Here is a 17258-nt window from a genome sequence, read left to right on the forward strand (position 1 = left end):
CTTTCTCTCAGGATTTTGGGCATACACGCTCGCATGTGCACGTGCTTAGCATGTTTTTCAAACCACTGGGTCCAGGACTTGAATCACAAAGTCGGCCATGTGTGACCCAGCCATCTTAACCACCACACCATCAACACCTGACCCTGCATCTTGATTTATTCTATTCAGGGGCTGGCAGGTGGTGTGGTTAGAGTGCTGAACTTCCACGTGGCCAACTGCTGTTCAAGTCCCAGATCTGGTGGCTATTTTTCACTTTGTCTCTCTCTTTCTATCTCTCTGGTCAAGTTCAAATGATATTTAATAATAATAATAATATACAATTAAGTAAATAATTCTTTAAAAAAATAAACGTATTCTGGGACCAGCAGTTGGCGTAATGGCTATGTCGCTGGACTCCCATGTAGTCGACTGTGGTTTGAGTCCCAGACCCGGTGGCTTAAACACATGCCGGGCATGTGTGCGTGCGTGCCCAACATCCTGAGAGGAGAATGGAGGAGAAGGGATTGCGGCGTGGCCATCCTCCCTGGGGAGTGATTTCTCGCTTTCTGTCTCTCTCTGTCTTTCTGGCGAGTGCAGGTGTTCTATAGCAAAAACCTCTAAGAAGAAAAGAAAGAAAATGTATTCTATTCAAATTATTGTTAAAACAGTTATCTCACCCTAGCCTCACAAAACACCTGAGAAGTAACACACTCACTAATGCACGAAGAAATTGTCCCTTACCTAATCAGGTGAAGCCGCCAGTGGGAGAGCTAGGCTTTGGGACGAAGGCCCTTAGAGTAGCGTGCACTCACCTGTCTTTTGTACCAGTCTGTCAGGCTACATTATGTTGCGGTAAGAAAGGGCCCACAATTTGCTTACACAAGGAAAGTTCATTTCTTACTCAGTGTTCTTTTCTGTTCTATCCTCTGAGGTCTGCTCCTTGCTGAGTGGGCTCTGGGACCAGGCTAAAGGAGCATCCTCTGTCTGGACATTGCCAGTCTGGTGGCAGAGGAGAGACACGCGCAAACCCTCTGCTGACTCGTTGAGCTCTCCAATGGGTCCCTTCCACACCAAGTTCATTGACCACAGTAAATGGCCACTACTAAATTTAACAGGATGGAGATGGGGTATCCTCTAGCCAAGAGTTACTGTGTAAGACAGTCAGTCCTGCTTAAAGGCCATGGAATGGGACGTCTGTCCTCTAGGGAGAGACAGTCCCTATTTTGAAGGATTACATTTAACCAAAATATCCCAGTCAAGGAATCCACCATGAAGCCAAGGGTCTTGATTATTATTTTATTATTATCATTATTATTATTTTTTATTATTTTTATACATTTAGTTGCTATACATTGGGTTATTATTTTTCAACATTGTGTCCCTGTCTGATTTTTCTCACTCAGTTTCTCCTGCCCCAATTCCACCTGGGCATGGTGGAATGGTGTATGAGTGTGAGAGGGAGTGAGAACGATCCCAGCGGAATGGATCGAAGGCAGAGAGCATGATTGTGTCTACTGTTCACTGACAGTGAGCATCCAGAGGTGTCCTCACCAAGGACCGGATGGGGGCACCTTCTGAAAGTCCTTCTGTGTGGCTCTCTGGTGGCCTCAGCAGTGGGGCTGTGATCTATAGGAACTGGTTCTGAGGCCATTAGGCCTTCCAGCTGCTCGATGGAATGATTTCTGCTGGGAGGCTCCCAAATCAGACTTTGCCCAGCTGTCTGTGCCTAACGTGGGTGCTTCACATAGTACCCCCTCCCCGGCTTTGGTTCTCACTACTGAGACACAGTAGGAGACAGTGTTGGGCTCTTGGGACCAGCAGATGGTGTAATGCTTATGTCACTGGACTCCCATGTAGTTGATCGGGGTTTGAGTCCCAGATCTGGTGACTTTAAACTCACACCGGGCACGTGTGTGTGCCTGCCCGAAGTCCTGAGAGGAGAAGGGGTTGCCCGTGGCCATTTTCCTTGGGAACTGATTTCTTGTTTTCTGTCTCTCTGACAAGCACACGTACCTTATAGCAAAAAGGTCTCTAAAAGAAAGGGAGGAAGGAGACTCTGGAGTCATATTGGATTAGCTTTGACCTAGGGCAAGTTAGTACCACCTGTGTAAAATAATAGTACCGCTCTCGAAGAGTTTCAGACTGAATGAGTGTGTGTTACCGCTCTCGAAGAGTTTCAGACTGAATGAGTGTGTGTACAAAGTGCTGATACCCATGTCTGGAATACACATCCCCATTAAAAAGTATTTATCAGGAGGTAAATGCTGAAATAGTGACAGCTTCCTATTTTCTTTATTTTAATTTATTATTTAGTTTTGCTATAGGGCATATTTACTCACGAGAGACACAGAGAGTAAGAAATCACCCCCGCCCCAGGGGGTGGCCACGCTGTAAATCCCTTCTCCATTCTCTTGTTGAGATTGTCGGCGCGCACTCACATATGTCCAGGCTGTTTATCAAACTGCCGGGTCCAGGACTTGAACTGCACAGGTGGGCTCCAGCTGCTTTAAACTCCATGCCACCTGCTGGCCCCGCTTGATTTATTTTTGGCACCTATTTTGCTATGAATTCCTAGGGAATAGGTTCCAGAAGCTCAGTCTCCTTTCCATTGGTTTTCTTCACAAAGTGTTCTTCTCTAGAGGAGCAGGCTGGCGCTTCAGATGAATCCAGGTATTTCTCTTTGGCTTCCTTTTTTTTTCTCATCATTTTCCTTCACCTGTTTCAGGAAGCTATCTCTACTCCTACAGTGCTTAATATGCTTAAAACACACACTTATTCCCTGGGGAGGATCTTGCCCTTAATTTGTTTGTTTACAACAATGCCAACAGCATGCTGGTAACATTGTAGACTCTAACAGACTCTTTGCCATGGTAACATTTGCAGGGCCTTCCTATGAACAGTACCCATTCCCCCTGATGTCTGTCTACAATGTCACCTTTCATATCTATGTTGCCAAAGGAATGACTCTATTTTTTTTTTTTTTTGAGAAGTTTTTGCTATAGGGCGCATGCGCTCGCCAGACAGACAGAGACAGAGAGATAGAAAGCGAGAAATCATCCCCCAGGGGCAATCCCTTCTCCTCCATTCTCCTCTCGGGATCTTGGGCACGCATGCACACGTGCCCGGCGTGAGTTTAAGCCACCGGGTCCAGGACTCGAACCCCAGTCGACTACGTGGGAGTCCAGCGACTTAGCCATTACGCTAACTGCTGGTCCCACTCCATGTTTTCTGAAAGGCCTGGGAACGCATATCCTCTGTCTCTTCTCCTTCCCTTTGTGTTCATCATTTCTGGGAATTACTAGTAGAGGTGGTTCTGGCCAAAAATCAGCTTCCTACTGGAGGCTGGGCTCAAACTGGAACTGCCACCCCACCCCAATATGAGCTGAGCATTTATCCCTTCCCTTGCAGTCCCAGAACATGCAGGCTTTCCTTCTGGTCAGAGCACACCTTTGAGATATAGATTAAATGTACCCCCTGAGAAGCCTCTACTTGCCCATCCAGGTTTTGGAGAATTTTCTTCCTTTGAATTCCTGTACCTGCAACACTTAATGTGTCACCCACATCAGCATGGTGCCCTGCAGGACACACCCCCTATCCCCACCACCCTGCCACATTTTAAAGTTATGCTTTTAAATAAGGAGGGATGATTAACTACGAACATTAAAGGGCTGACCCTGGTGGTTGTGGGAGCCAGAATTTTATAGGGGCAACCAGCGGGTTTGAATCCCAGCCCAGATACTGAAAATCACATAGCTTGAAAAACACAACTGGGCTCTTATGCTTGCCTGCCTAAAACCTGGACTGGGTGGAGAAATGGAAGGGGAGGGATTGTGGTGAGACCACGCCCCTTTGGGTGGTGCTCACTCTCTGTACTTCTCTCAAGTGAGCATATACCCCCTGGAAAAACAAAACATTACTGTAAGTAATACATTTTTAAATAAAGAGGAATGATCCAATATGGTTATGAACATTGCAAAACTTCATCACCCTAAGTAACATGCTCTGCTAGCTCTCGGCCACGTTCCTCCATTCTTGGTCTACACTGCTAGACTTAAGGGGAGGGACTGTGTGTTGTGCGTCCCCCAGTGATGAACATTTGATGGGGTGAGTGCAAGTCATCCTTGGCTCAATTGGTTAAGACTGGGATCAGGTGAGGCTCATGTTGGTCCTACATCCTCTGAGTTCACCTTTTTTAATTCCAGCTGTTGCCGTGTGAAACTTGGGTAGGTATGGACGGTGTTACCTCCACTTTCTGTTCTAGGTTTCTCAGCGGAAGTCGCTCACTTGGCCTCTGACCTGTGTGTATACCTGGATGTCTGAAGGAGCTATTGGGCATGGAAGCTAGGGGGTAGCCTCTCTTTTGTCACTTAGATTGGACGATCCTCAAGTATAGTCTACACCACCTCAGCTTACAGGGGCAGCTAGCTCCATAATTCCCTTAGGGTGTCTTTGCCTTCTTCCTTGTTTCACTTTTCCAGTCTCCCATTCCTGTTTCCCTGGATTGCTTCCCAAAATAACTGCATGCATGTCGGCCTGTCTCAAGTCTTTGCATTTTGCGAAATCTAGGAGAAAACACCTTGTTTCCTGGTTTGGGGCAGTTTGACCTTATACAAATAAGGGAGTCTGAATGTTACTTTTGTAACATACGAAGCCACTCTGGATGTTTTAAAAAAAAAAAAAAAGTACTGAAAAAACAAACTCACCTTTTTCCAGGTTTTCGTAACTATTTGTTGGAGGGTAGACTTCAGTTTGTATAAAAACTAGACTTAGAAAAATAATTAGATGCATCCCTTAAACTTTTCTATAATTTTCATTTTATTTCTTTGGAACAGAACTCTTCTAAACTCTTAGGATGGAAGCGTTTGCTTTTGTGTGTGTAGTGCCTTCTTTGTTCTGAATGAAACTTGTTTACCCATTTCAAGTCAGTTACTTTTTTATATTCTACGAACTACATCCAGGAGTGATTGGGGGGGCCGCTGTGGTTTTGGTTACATGAGCTGTGAACATGGGCCAAAGCTAAAAACTGCTTAAAAAAAACGTCAAAATGTTTTGGGCTTACACTGTCTGCATAGATAGGAAAAAATGATGTGATAATTTTTTAAACAACTTTTAAATTTATTTATTGTATAAGTGAGAGCAACAGACAAAGAGACAGTTTCTCCCAATAGGATCTTTTGCAGCAGTTCTCCCAGTCAGCCCTGGGGTGTGCACACACATCCAGAATACGCAAGGAGGTATCTACATGCAAACCCCAAACTTTCCCAGATGGACCAGCCTTGCCGCGAGTTTTATTGCTATGTCACTACGGGGCTTCTGAAACAGCCTTAAGGACCTAATATTGAGCAGTTTTAAGAACCTATATTCACTTAAGTTTTAGCTTAAGAGGTTTTTTTGGAGGGATGAGCAGTTGGCGTATTGGTTGTGTTGCTGGACTCTCATGTAGTCGACCGTGGTTCGAGTCCTGGCTTAAACTCATACTGGGTGCATGTGCACGCATGCCCAAGGACCCGAGAGGAATATGGAGGAGAAGGGATTGCAGCGTGGCCATCTCTGTCGGGGGGGTGATTTCTCACTTTCTGTTTCTCTGTTTCTCTCTTTCTGGTGAGCACATGCACCCTATAGCAAAAACCTCTCCAAAAAAAAAAAGATTTTTAAAAATTAATCGATTTAACTTTATTATTTTCCAGTTTGATAAACAGAAGAGGGAAAGGGAGAGAGAGAGAGAGAGAGAGAGAGAGAGAGAAAGTGAGAAAGCAATTTCACCAGGTTCAGGACTTGAGCCGTGGTCGGCCATGTGGGAGTCCAGTGCCTTTAACCACCGCACCACCTGCTGGTCCCCCTCTCAAGAGTTTTTACTATGATTTTTCCAATGGTCCCTTCACTTTGTATGGACCTAGCCCAAAGGCAATTTTTGAGGATGTGGTAGAATTCCTTGGAACTACAGAAACTTTAAGCTGATTCATTCCCAGGTTCTCTCAAATTTGTCATTTTTGTTCTCACTCCTCAAGGTGTTTGGTTTTTCTTATATAAGGATGCAGTCTAAAAGACTAGTACCTCAGCCTGATGGAACAATCTGATTACTTCTAATCAACCCTCCCCCCCCTTTTTTTTTTAACTGTAATAATTGCCAGTTTTATTCCTCTGGCTAAGAGAGTCAGAGGTAATTTGAGGTTTACAGTTCTTTTTTATAGTTCTTTCGTCAAGAGGTTAGGTGTCCCCATTGCCCTTATAACCTGGTTGCAAATTATTTTACTTTTAATTGTTAAAAAAAAACCCTTTTTGTGTGTGACCTGTGTTCATTTAAAAATACATAAGTGGAAAGTAAAAAAAGAAAAGAAAAGAAAAGAAACTTCAAACCACACAGAAATTAAACATGGTTAAGTTTTTGAAATATGTATATAGGTAGACACACACAATTTGGAATTTTATCCTACATAAGTAAGCTGATACTAAATATGATGCTTTATAATCTATTATGTTTTACATTGCATTATGGAATGAATGTATTTCCATGCATATGTATAAAACTCCCCAATTGAAAAAATAGACCTGGAAAATGGGCCAAAATCCAAAATCCAACAAGTTGCTGGTAACAAGGAAATTACCTAAAACAAAATTCCACCAGATGATTAAAAGTAAAATTAAGGTCAAAGATACGTCAGAAAATGCTAACAGAGAGAAAGCAGGGGCCAGATTTTAATATCAGATAAAAAAGAACTCAAGGCCTAAAGCACACTGGATAAGGATGCCTGCGTGAATGTCTTTGCTTCCAATGCACCATCACGAACTTGTTTCTCACTCTTCTTATCTCTTCCCTAAGCCTTCCCAACTCGTCTACTCCTCTCATCATTTCTTCAGGGTCCAAATACCTAACGCGAGTGTCATCTTTCAATCCCTGGCTGGGCTGAGTTGGCCCTGCTCTAAGGTTTCCTTCTGGTTCCTGGTTTACACCTTCTTCTTCCGGAAGGCTGAAGGCTTCCTTCTGCCTCTTGTGGTACATTTTCCAAAGGGCGGTCTTCCTCTACCATGGGCATGTTCTGTGGTTTTCCTTCACCTTCTTCACAAGATTTTTGCATGTTGACTATTTTTTATTATTTCCTTTTCGAATAAATTAATCCTGCAGGGATCCAGGGGATTTTCTTCCCTCTTCCCTCACTTTGATTTGTGTCATGCCCAAAAGACCCAGAGTCCTGAAAGGATCCAGGGTACTTTTCTCCTCCAGCAATAGAGAACTCCTAATCAACCTCTTAATCATATGCCTCCTAGTAAATGTGGATCCAACCCAAGCTGGGTATGATGGGGACTCCCATTCGTGGACTTCTGTAATGGAGATTTATATCAGCATATTGGGGAGTTGGATGTATTGCCAAATATTGCTAAGTTATTTCTTTCTTGACAAACTCATGGTCTTACTCCTCAGTGGCTTTTCCTATTTCCTGTTCATTAAATCAACACATATTGAGTCCCAGTCAATACCATGCCCAAGTGAAGATGTTAAAGCCTTTTTTTTTTTTTTCCCTCACACTCACTTCAAACCAAACTGGAACCAAAATTGTCTTTGGCAGATAGATCACCCCATCTGTAAGGTTCAAAGTCTTAGAATGAAACTAGAACTCAAGGGCAAGCTACCAAGTCTTTTCATTCCTACCTTATGTCTCAGCAAATATTCATGATTGTACTTCATCAACCAGTTGGCCATTTAAGGATTGTGTGTCTAATGCCATGCTCCATGTTATTGGAAAATCCACCATTTACCATAGGTTGGGAGAAAAGGCTGAGATAATGCTCAACTTCGTGATTGTGGGAGGGGCTTATCAGACTATTCTAATGAGTGTGCAGCAGCTATCCCTTCTTGATAGTGAGTGGGCTCTTCGCTCAGCATTCAGAAAGAGTAGGAATCTCTTAAGTTTTAAGTTTATTTATTTCATAAGAGCAAAAGGCAGAGGGAGAGACAGGTACCCCCAACAGGGTCTTCTTACATCACCATCACTGTCTCCAGTCCTTCAGGGAGTCAGGGTCTTGGATGCACACAACCTGGTATGTTTCAGGTCAGCCATGTGGCTTCCAGCACTGCAGAGTAGCCTGGGCCACACCAGCTGAGTCAGAAATGAATATTTTTTTGGTTTAATGCAGGAATAAAAGAGTGCACTGAAGGCAATTGGAAAGCTGCATCAGAATCTGAGGGACTTTTCAAATTCTACCAGATGAATTTGCACTCTCTACTTCTTCTGGGAGGCATTCAAACTGGCCAGAGTATGCCAACTGCTTTTGCCTAGCAGACACTGGTATTCCATTCATGTCTTTCTGTGTCCATCAACAGAGTTGCAGGCATGCTATGTCAGTTGTTTGTTTTCAGACCTGCTTATGTCAGTTATAGAGATCATTATAATTGCATAACTTCACATTCTGTAAATTTATGAAATACAAGTGCAAAAATCAAGTTGCTTCTAAACTAGATGTTTTGTAAAGATATAGTAAAGGTGAGAATTTTGGTCAAATAAAATTGCAAATTTATTATAGGAAAGACAATTGTAAAAAGTTGAAGGGAAAAATTATAAGGATCTAAAAACGGTCTGCCCTCAGATTGCATTAAGAATAGAATTCTGGGACCAGCAGTTAGCGTAATGGCTATGTCGCTGGACTCCCATGTTGTCGACCATGGTTCGAGTCCTGGACCCGGTGGCTTAAACTCAAGCCGGGTGCTTGTTATGTGCGCGCCCAAGATCCTGAGAAGAGAATGGAGTGCACAGTGTATTTTGGATGCAAAATTCATTTGTGTGTTGTGATGGTGTATAGTGAATTAATGTAGAAAATGAATAAATTAAAAAAAAAAAGAGAATGGAGGAGAAGGGATTGTGGCATGGCCATCCCCCTTGGGGGGTGATTTCTCGCTTTCTGTCTCTCTGTCTCTGTCTGTCTGGCGAGCGCACGCGCCCTATAGCAAAACCTCTCAAAATATATGTATATATAAGAATAGAATTCTAATTCTTTAGAATTCTGGCTCCACTTTAAAGAAATAAACTGGAAGTCATAGACGCTCCATCCCAATGGGTTCATGCTGGAAAGATAATGGAATTATAATAGAAAGATAATTATTGGTTTTTAAATCTTCATCTTTAGATGCCCCCCCTTTTTTTTTTTGCCATAGAGTGCATGCACTCGCCAGAGAGACAGAGACACAGAGAGAAGGGAAAATGAGAAATCACTCCCTTTAGAGGAGATGATCATGCAGCAATTCCTTCTCCTCCATTCTCCTCTCAGGATTTTTGGGCATGCCTGCACACGCACCCAGAGTGTTTTTTAAGCTTCCAGGTCTAGGACTTGAACTATGCAGTTGGCCATGTGGATCCAGCACCTTAACCACCATGCCATCTGTTAACCCCATCTTTAGATGCCTTTTAAGATAACTTACCCAGTGTCTGCTTCTAATCTTGGATAAAAGGACTCAACACCTAATGGAACGACCAGACCAGACCATCGACCAGACCAGACCATACTTCCAGCGTTTGCATCTCCATTATTGTAACCTAACACAAGTGCCCTCTTGTTGAGGGTCATTGTGTGATCTTATTCATACATGGGTAAATGGGGGAAAAAAGGTTGTGAATTACTAGGTTGTCCTGGGCTGAGACACAGATGTCTAGGTTGGCATTATTTAATTTCTTATATGCTCTAATGTAAGTGGTTACATTTGTGTGTGTGTGTGTGTGTGTGTGTGTGTGTGTGTCTGTGCTGCTGCCAGATTTAGAGGTAAAAGGACACTAGAAACATTACCTGTTTTATCAGTTTCTTCTAAGGTAGTCTACAATGTAGGGAACTGCAGGCAAATATCATTGGAAAAGCAATGCTATTTTAGCGATCTTTTAAATTCCTTCTTCGAGATATCTACTCAGACACAGACACACAGACATATACACACCATGACAGACAGCAGAGTACTCAAAGATGTCTCAGTCTGGGAAGAAGAAGCTTTTTCATTAAGTGTAGATGGAAGGGTGAAAGGTGGTGGGACCACAGTTTTAGCCCTCCTGGGCTTTTGCATACATCCAAGTGCCGTGGCTTTTTGGCCCAAATGGTGCATTCCAACCATTGTTGGCTAATCTTCCATCAGCAATTTGATTTAATTTTTAATCTCAACCATGAGAAAATGAAGTGTTAAGAAAGCAAGTAGAAAGGTTTTTTTTTTTTTTAAGTTGTCTTTGTTTTCTAAACTAAAGGGAGTAGAAGGAGAAAACGTAACAAATTAGAAGTTGAGATGTGTGATTTTTCCATTTCTCAAACTAAAACTGGAATCATCTTCAGGGTTTTGTTTGTTTGTTTTTTATTTTGTACTTCTGGAATGTTATTGCTAACGTGCATGCTGGCTTTGCCACTAAACTCGTTGCACACACCGCAGTGGTTTCCTCATTGAAATTGTGCAATTCTGCATACTTTTCCTGTGATTAGATTTCAGTGGGCAAAAGCTGTTCTGCACAACAACTTTCCTAGGTGGGCTGATTAGATACTGTTCTTGTCCCAACACCTTCAGCCCCTCTTTGATGGATCAGGACTCAGACTTGTCCTAGGTAAACAACGATGCTCTTGAGGGCAAGTCTTCTGTCTCTTAGTCACACTCACACTCTCGTCTTATCATGCGATGGCATCATCCGAGGCTGCAGAACAGTGTTGTCAGGTAGAACTTTCTGTGATGACGGGAAATGTTGCACTACCACATTGCTCAGTGTGGTAGCCGCTAGCTGCACATGGCTCGACTATGTGAGGTGTGGTCAATACAGCTGTGGAACTGGAACTTTTATTTATTTATTTGCTTTAATAAGCGAGAGATAGGCACCCCCAACAGAATCTTCACATCATAATCCACTCCTATTCTATTCTCACCACCTAGCATACCCAAGGGAGTTCCCAGGGCATCAAACCCAGTACCTTTCTCATTGGGGGTTTGGTTGCTTTGCCACTGTGCCACTTCCTGGCCCTTGAAATTTTATTCTGTTTAATTTTGATTAATTTACAATTAAATAAACACTTGGCTAATTGCCCCATAGTGTATAATGCAACTTTAGAACTGTAGTCTAGAAGTATGTACATGTATTTATAATCTGATTTTTTTTTTAAGAAAAATGTTTTTTTAGATTTATGATTACCATAGAGTGCAGACAGTTGGTGTATATTAAGTGAAGATATACAGTGTCTCTCCTTCACAGACTGGCTTGCTTCACTCAGCAGTAAATCTTACATATTCACCCACTTTCTGTCAAAAGCCAGGGTCTTGTGTTTTTGTGTTTTTTTTTGTTTTTGTTTGTTTGTTTGTTTGTTTGTTTTTAAGGTCGAGTAGTATTCCATAGAGTATATGTGGAACACTTTTCATCCATTCTCCTGTTCGTGGACATTTGGGTTGGTTCCGTATCTTAGCAATTGTGAATACTGTCGCAATAAACATAGATGTGCAAGCACTTTTCCGACTAAGTATTCTTTTGTCCTTTGGGTAGATACCAAGGAGTAGGATTGTTGGATCATATGGTAGTTCTATTTGTAGATCTTTGAGGAATCTCCATACTGTTCTCCACAGTGACTGGACCAATTTACATTCCCACTAGCAGTGGAGGAGAGTTCCCCTTTCACCACATCCCTGCCAGCACTTACCATTTTTTGTATTTTTAATCTTAGTCATTCTGACTGGGATTAGGTGGTATCTCATTGTGGTTTTGAGCTGCATCTCCCTTATGATGAAGGATGTTGAGCAATTTTTTTTTATATATATGTCTTTTGGCTACTTTCCTTAGAGAATTGTTTTTTTCAGTTCATTCTTTCATCGTTTAATTGGGTTGATCATCTTTTTTCAGTAAGCTGTTTGAATTCCCTCTGTATTTTGGTTATCAGTCCCTTATCTGAAGCATAGTTTACAAAAATATTCTCCCATTCCAATAGCTTTCGATTCACACTAATTAATTAGTGTCCTTTGCCATGTAGAAACTTCTTAATCTGAAGTAATCCACTTGTCTACTTTTGGGATTGTTGACTGTGCTTTGGGGGTCTTATTTAAGATGTCTTTTCTTACCTCAATGTCTCCCAGAGTTTCCCTAGTGTTTTTCAGCAGTAGTTTTATAGTTTGAGGCCTTAGGTTTAGATCTTTGATCGACTTTAAGTTGATTTTTGTCAATGGTGAGAGGTAGGGGTTCAGAATGATCTTTCTGCAGGTGGATATCCAGTTTGTTTGTTTTTTTTTAAAACTGGATGACTAGAGAATAGAAACTTAGAAAATGGTTAGAGATACCAGGTACAATGTGGGAAGAGGGTGGGAGAAGGCGGAGAGTCTGAAGAAAGACATTAAGGAGAAAAATAGGCAAGACATTTATGGGACAAAGAAATGGGTTAATACCTGTTGATGATAACGTGTATAGGATCCCCAACTGGACTGGTGAGAAATTTATTTGTGTTGAAACAATCACTTTACACACTAAGTGACATATGTGATTGAATGTATAAAAATAATTAAAATGAAATAAAATTCAATAAAAATATTTTATGATCGCATCCATATGCATGAGAGAGAGAGAGAGAGAGAGGCATTCCCTACAGTGCTTGGGCACACCATGACCCCCTCCCTTTCATCCTCTAGCTTACTAGGATCCAGGGCATACACAAATGTGTCCGGAATGTAAGATAGTGTTTTTTTATTCATGGAAATTCCAAACATGTAATGGAGTTCACAGAACCTTCTTCCCCAAACTATTTTGAAGTCAATCTTAGGCATAGTCTGATTTAATTTCAAGAAGCAAGCTTGTGACGTGGGGGATGGAAAAGAATGAGTAGCATCGGAAACAGGTACTCAGGGATCTTCAAATGTGTATTTGATTAAAAAAAAAAAAGAAGTACATATATGGACGGTAAAAGTTATGTTTTGACAAAGGTGTATATTAATAGATGTGTGATATTCTGTCTACTTGAACTATCATAATAACAGTGAAGTTGGGGGGTGGACAGTGGCACAGTGGTAGAAGGCAGTGTTCTACAAGGCCGAGAGACCCACATAGGAAGGTTCAAAGTTTGTGCCTAAAGACCTCCCTGAAGACACTGGGCATGCTCGTGCCCATGATCTGGGGCTGGGTAAAGCTGGCGGTGGATCATGACATTGAGACTCTGCTGAGGGTACTTGTGCTCTCTCTCTTGATCTTGGAAAAAATAGATGAACAAAATAACTTTTTTTTGAGTTTTTTGCCAGAAAGATAGAGGCAGAGAGACAGAAAGCGAGAAATCATCCCCCGGGGGGGTGGCCACACTGCAATCCCTTCTCCTCCATTCTCCTCTCAGGATTTTAGGCACGCATGCACACATGCCCGGCATGAGTTTAAGCCACCGTGACGTGAACCGCGGTCGGCTACATGGGAGTCCAGCAACATAGCTATTACACCAACTGCTGGTCCCCAAAATAACTTTTTTAAAAAAGACAAGTTCGAGGGCCAGCAGGTGGTGTGTTGGTCAAGGCTGGATGGATGACCACATGGATGACCATAGTTCAAGTCCTGGTCTTGGCAGTTTGAAAATCACACTGGGTGTGTATACGTCCATGCCCAAAATCCCAGGAGGAGAAGGGATTTCAGCATAGCTGAAAATTACTCCCAGGTGGGATGATTTCTCATTTTCCCTCTCACTGTTTTTCTCTGTCTCTGGCAAGCGCATGTGCCCTATTGCATAAAACCTAAAAATAATAAAAGGAAGTTTGAACTCAGAGATAAAGCAGTTACTGTGCCAGTCCTTGCTTACCTGTACTTCTGTTGAACCTTGGATTTATGCATAATTTAGAACACTTAAACATTATTCACATGCAATATTTATCACTGAGCTTTCTGAATGCCAGCTGTGTTGTTGTAGAGTCATGAGACCTTCGGGAGATGGAAGGCAAGCTGAGCACCCTCAAACTGAGATTCAGAAAGAAGTAGCTTGAGCTCACATCAAGTGGTCCAGTGCTTTCTGTCAGATCACCATTGTCGGACTGACCACTTGGCTGTGTTGAAATTCCCAGTGTGGTCACGCCTACCTACTTTTTACAACAGCAGATTCTTTTTTTTAAAAGAATGCTTTTATTTAACTTTATTTATTTATTTAAGTTTGACCGGAGAGGGACATAGTGAAAGAGAGAGAGAGAGAGAAAGTGAGAAAGCAAGCCACCAGGTCTGGGACTTGAACCGTGATCAATTATGTGGGAGTCCAGCATCTTTAACCACCACGCCACCTGCTGGCCCCCTAACAACAGCAGATTCTTGTGGCCTCTTTGAGAGCAGAGAAGTTACGCCTAAGCCTACTTGTGGTCCTTGAGATACTCTCAGAGATCAATGTGTTTGTCAATAACAGTAGAAAGGCATCATTTATGAAATTTCGTCTTTTGGGTTGAGGATTTATGCCTATCGCTGGTGCAAGTGACTAGAGGAAATGCCCATTTTTATATTTCTGTTTATAAAAGAAACTCTTGTAGCAAGCACATTTTAGTCATGGAGAGACACTGAAGAAAATAATGCTTGCATCATTGATCTTTAAAAGTGCCTTTTTTCTCTCAGGATATAAAGCAAGACTTGTTGCTCTGCTGGTGCAGTTGAATTTAGGAGCTGGTAATGATTTTCTCCCTACACTGGAGTGCGGAGTGTATATATTCTAAATTTGGAACTCTCCACTTAGGCTCTCAGGGTTGAAGGGGAAGGAATTTGCGATGGTAAAAGGATCATCAGAAAGGCTCCCAGCCCCTGGCTCAGCTGTCCTGTTGATGGGAAGGACGGCTGTGTGTTAGAAGAAGCGTCACATTGACATTCGGGCAGCGTTCGCAGCAAGCGCTGGCCTCCGGGTGCCGTTCCTTCTCTACGGTTATGTCTGCAGTAGAGTCAGCCCTTCGCGCCTTCTCAGTCTTGCGTTAACCTCGGTCCTGGGAGACGGGCAAGGGCTATGTCTAGTCTCATCATCTAGGCTGCTGTTGAGCCCAGTTCGCTTTATTCCATGACGAGTAGAGAGAGCGAAGGGTTGGAGAGCACCCTATATTCATGCTTCCACATTAATCAAGATTTATGCCAACTTTACAAATAATACCCCCAAGGAAACTAGTCGTCTTATCTCTGCTTGCCAGGAGACACTTGAGTCCTTGGTAGGGCCAAGAACAGGAGTTAGGAAGATGTTTTGTCAAGTCACTTAACAGCATCCTCTTCATGCAGGGTGGAGGCAAGAAACTCTTCAGGCCTTCGACTATGACCTGATTAAATAGGGAAATACAGCAGCTATTTCCAGCAAAGAGGGCACAGGATGAGTATGAGTAGCAGGTTTTTTTTTTTTTTTTTTAATGTTTTAAGCTTATAGATGTTTAAATGCGTTCATAATAGACCAGACTTAAATCTACCAGTAATCTTGGAAAAAAAAGAGTAAGAAACTCATGTGATCTAGATCTCAGTTAATGATGATATCTTATACTTAGAAAAATGCTTAACATGACAAAGCCATATTGTTAATAAGAAATACAAACTTAACCTTATGTGTCCTCTTTAAATAATTAATCATCAGTAGTTTAGCTCACAGCTTTGGTAGACTTCAGTTTGGTTCTGGATAGAAGTATTGATGTCACGGTCAGATAATAATAGAGTCAAATGCATAAACCATCTTTGATAAGGCTGAGCTTCATGTTTAGTTTATTTATTTGAGGGAGGAAAAAACCCCAAAAGGATAACTTACAGATTTTTCAGTTCAACTGCTATCATTGGACAGGTTCATGCCATTACTTAGAAGTGAGGGCCTGTTGGGACCAGCAGATGGCATAATGGTTATGTCACTGGACTCCCATGTAGTTGACTGTGGTTCGAGTCCTGGACCCGGTAGCTTAAAACTCATGCCAGGTGGGTGTGCATGCGTGTCCAAAATCATAAGAGGAGAATGGACAAGGGATTGCGGCATGGTCATCCCCTCAGATGGTGACTTCTCACTTTCTGTCTCTGGTGAGTGTAAGCACCATATAGCAAAAATCTCTTTTTTTTTTTTAAAAAAAAAAAGGAAGTGAGGGCCTATTGATGCCATAGTTTTCAATTCTTAAAGACCCTGTGGCCTACTTGTTAAGAGAGCAAGATCCCACATGGCCAACTATGATTTGAATAATAGCCCTGGTGGCTTGAAAATCATTCTGGGGGGATCAGCAGATGGCATAATGGCTATGATGCTGGACTCCCATGTAGTTGATCTCAGTTTGAGTCCTGGACCTGGTGGCTTAAACTCACTCTGGGTGCTTGTGTGTACGTTCCCAAGATCCTGAGAGGAGAATGGAGGAGAAGGGATGGCGGTGATTCCCCGCTTTCTGTCTCTCTGTCTTTCTGGTGAGTGCATGTGCCCTATAGCAAAAACCTCTCAAAAAAAAAAAAAGGAAGGAAAATCATGTTGGGCAGGGCCAGCAGGTGACATGGTGGTTAAGGTGCTGGACTTCCATATGACTGACAGCGGTTCAAGTCCTGAACCTGGCAGTTCGCTTTCTCCCTTTTCATCTCTCTGTCTCCTGGTCAAATTAAAAACAAACAAATGAACAGAAAAAAAAGCTAAAAATAATGATGAATAAAATTAAATAATTCTTAAAAAAAAAAAATCATGCTGGATGCTTGTGTGCATGTGCCCAAAACCCAGATGAGATAGAGAAATGGAGGAGAAGGGGTTGTCATGTGACCACACCCCTTTGGAGATGCTTCCTTTCTCTGTCTTTCTCTGACAAGTACACAGATCCTCTGACAAATTTAAAAAGAGAGAGATGATAGGCATCAGATTCGAGGTAAAACTCCCCCCATCTGAAAATGTTGGCAATATTAAGTCAAATATTTGAAAAACACCGTGTGGGTCACATAAACATGTTTGAGGGCCGAGTCTGCCAATTTGTAATCTGATTTCCAACGAAAATAATTCATTCATTTTTCTTGTATTTGAATAAAGAAACCATTTAAGTTCCTTTTATTTTTGTATGCCTTTTAGAATGCTTTAACATTTGAACAATTAAAACATTTTTGGGTGGAAAATATACTTATTTTAAAAATAGAAGCAACATTGGGCCAGCTTGTGGTGTGGTGGTGAAGGCAGCTGGGTACCACATGGCCCTAGATGGTTAGCGTTCCAGACCCAGTGGCTTGAGAAACATGCTAGGTGTGTATGCAGGTATGCACACCCCAAATCCTTAAAGAAGGGAGGAATGGAGGAAAAGGTTGTCATATGACCATTCCCCATGAGGAGGGTGCTTTCTCACTTTCTCTCTATCTTTGGCCAACACATGTACCCTC

The 17258-nt window shown here is 42.2% G+C and overlaps 1 protein-coding gene and 1 pseudogene across 2 annotated transcripts in view; one reads left to right on the forward strand and one right to left on the reverse strand.

Moving 5' to 3' along the window:
* SEPTIN11 (septin 11) overlaps positions 1-17258 on the forward strand; it is a 125517-nt gene that overhangs the window by 7374 nt on the left and 100885 nt on the right. The gene's annotated exons all lie outside the window — the stretch shown is intronic.
* On the reverse strand, positions 6534-7145 carry LOC102490681 (transcription elongation factor A protein-like 8; annotated as a pseudogene).

This window comes from Tupaia chinensis, unplaced genomic scaffold, assembly GCF_000334495.1.
Source record: "Tupaia chinensis unplaced genomic scaffold, TupChi_1.0 Scaffold000086_1, whole genome shotgun sequence".
Lineage (NCBI taxonomy): Eukaryota > Metazoa > Chordata > Mammalia > Scandentia > Tupaiidae > Tupaia > Tupaia belangeri.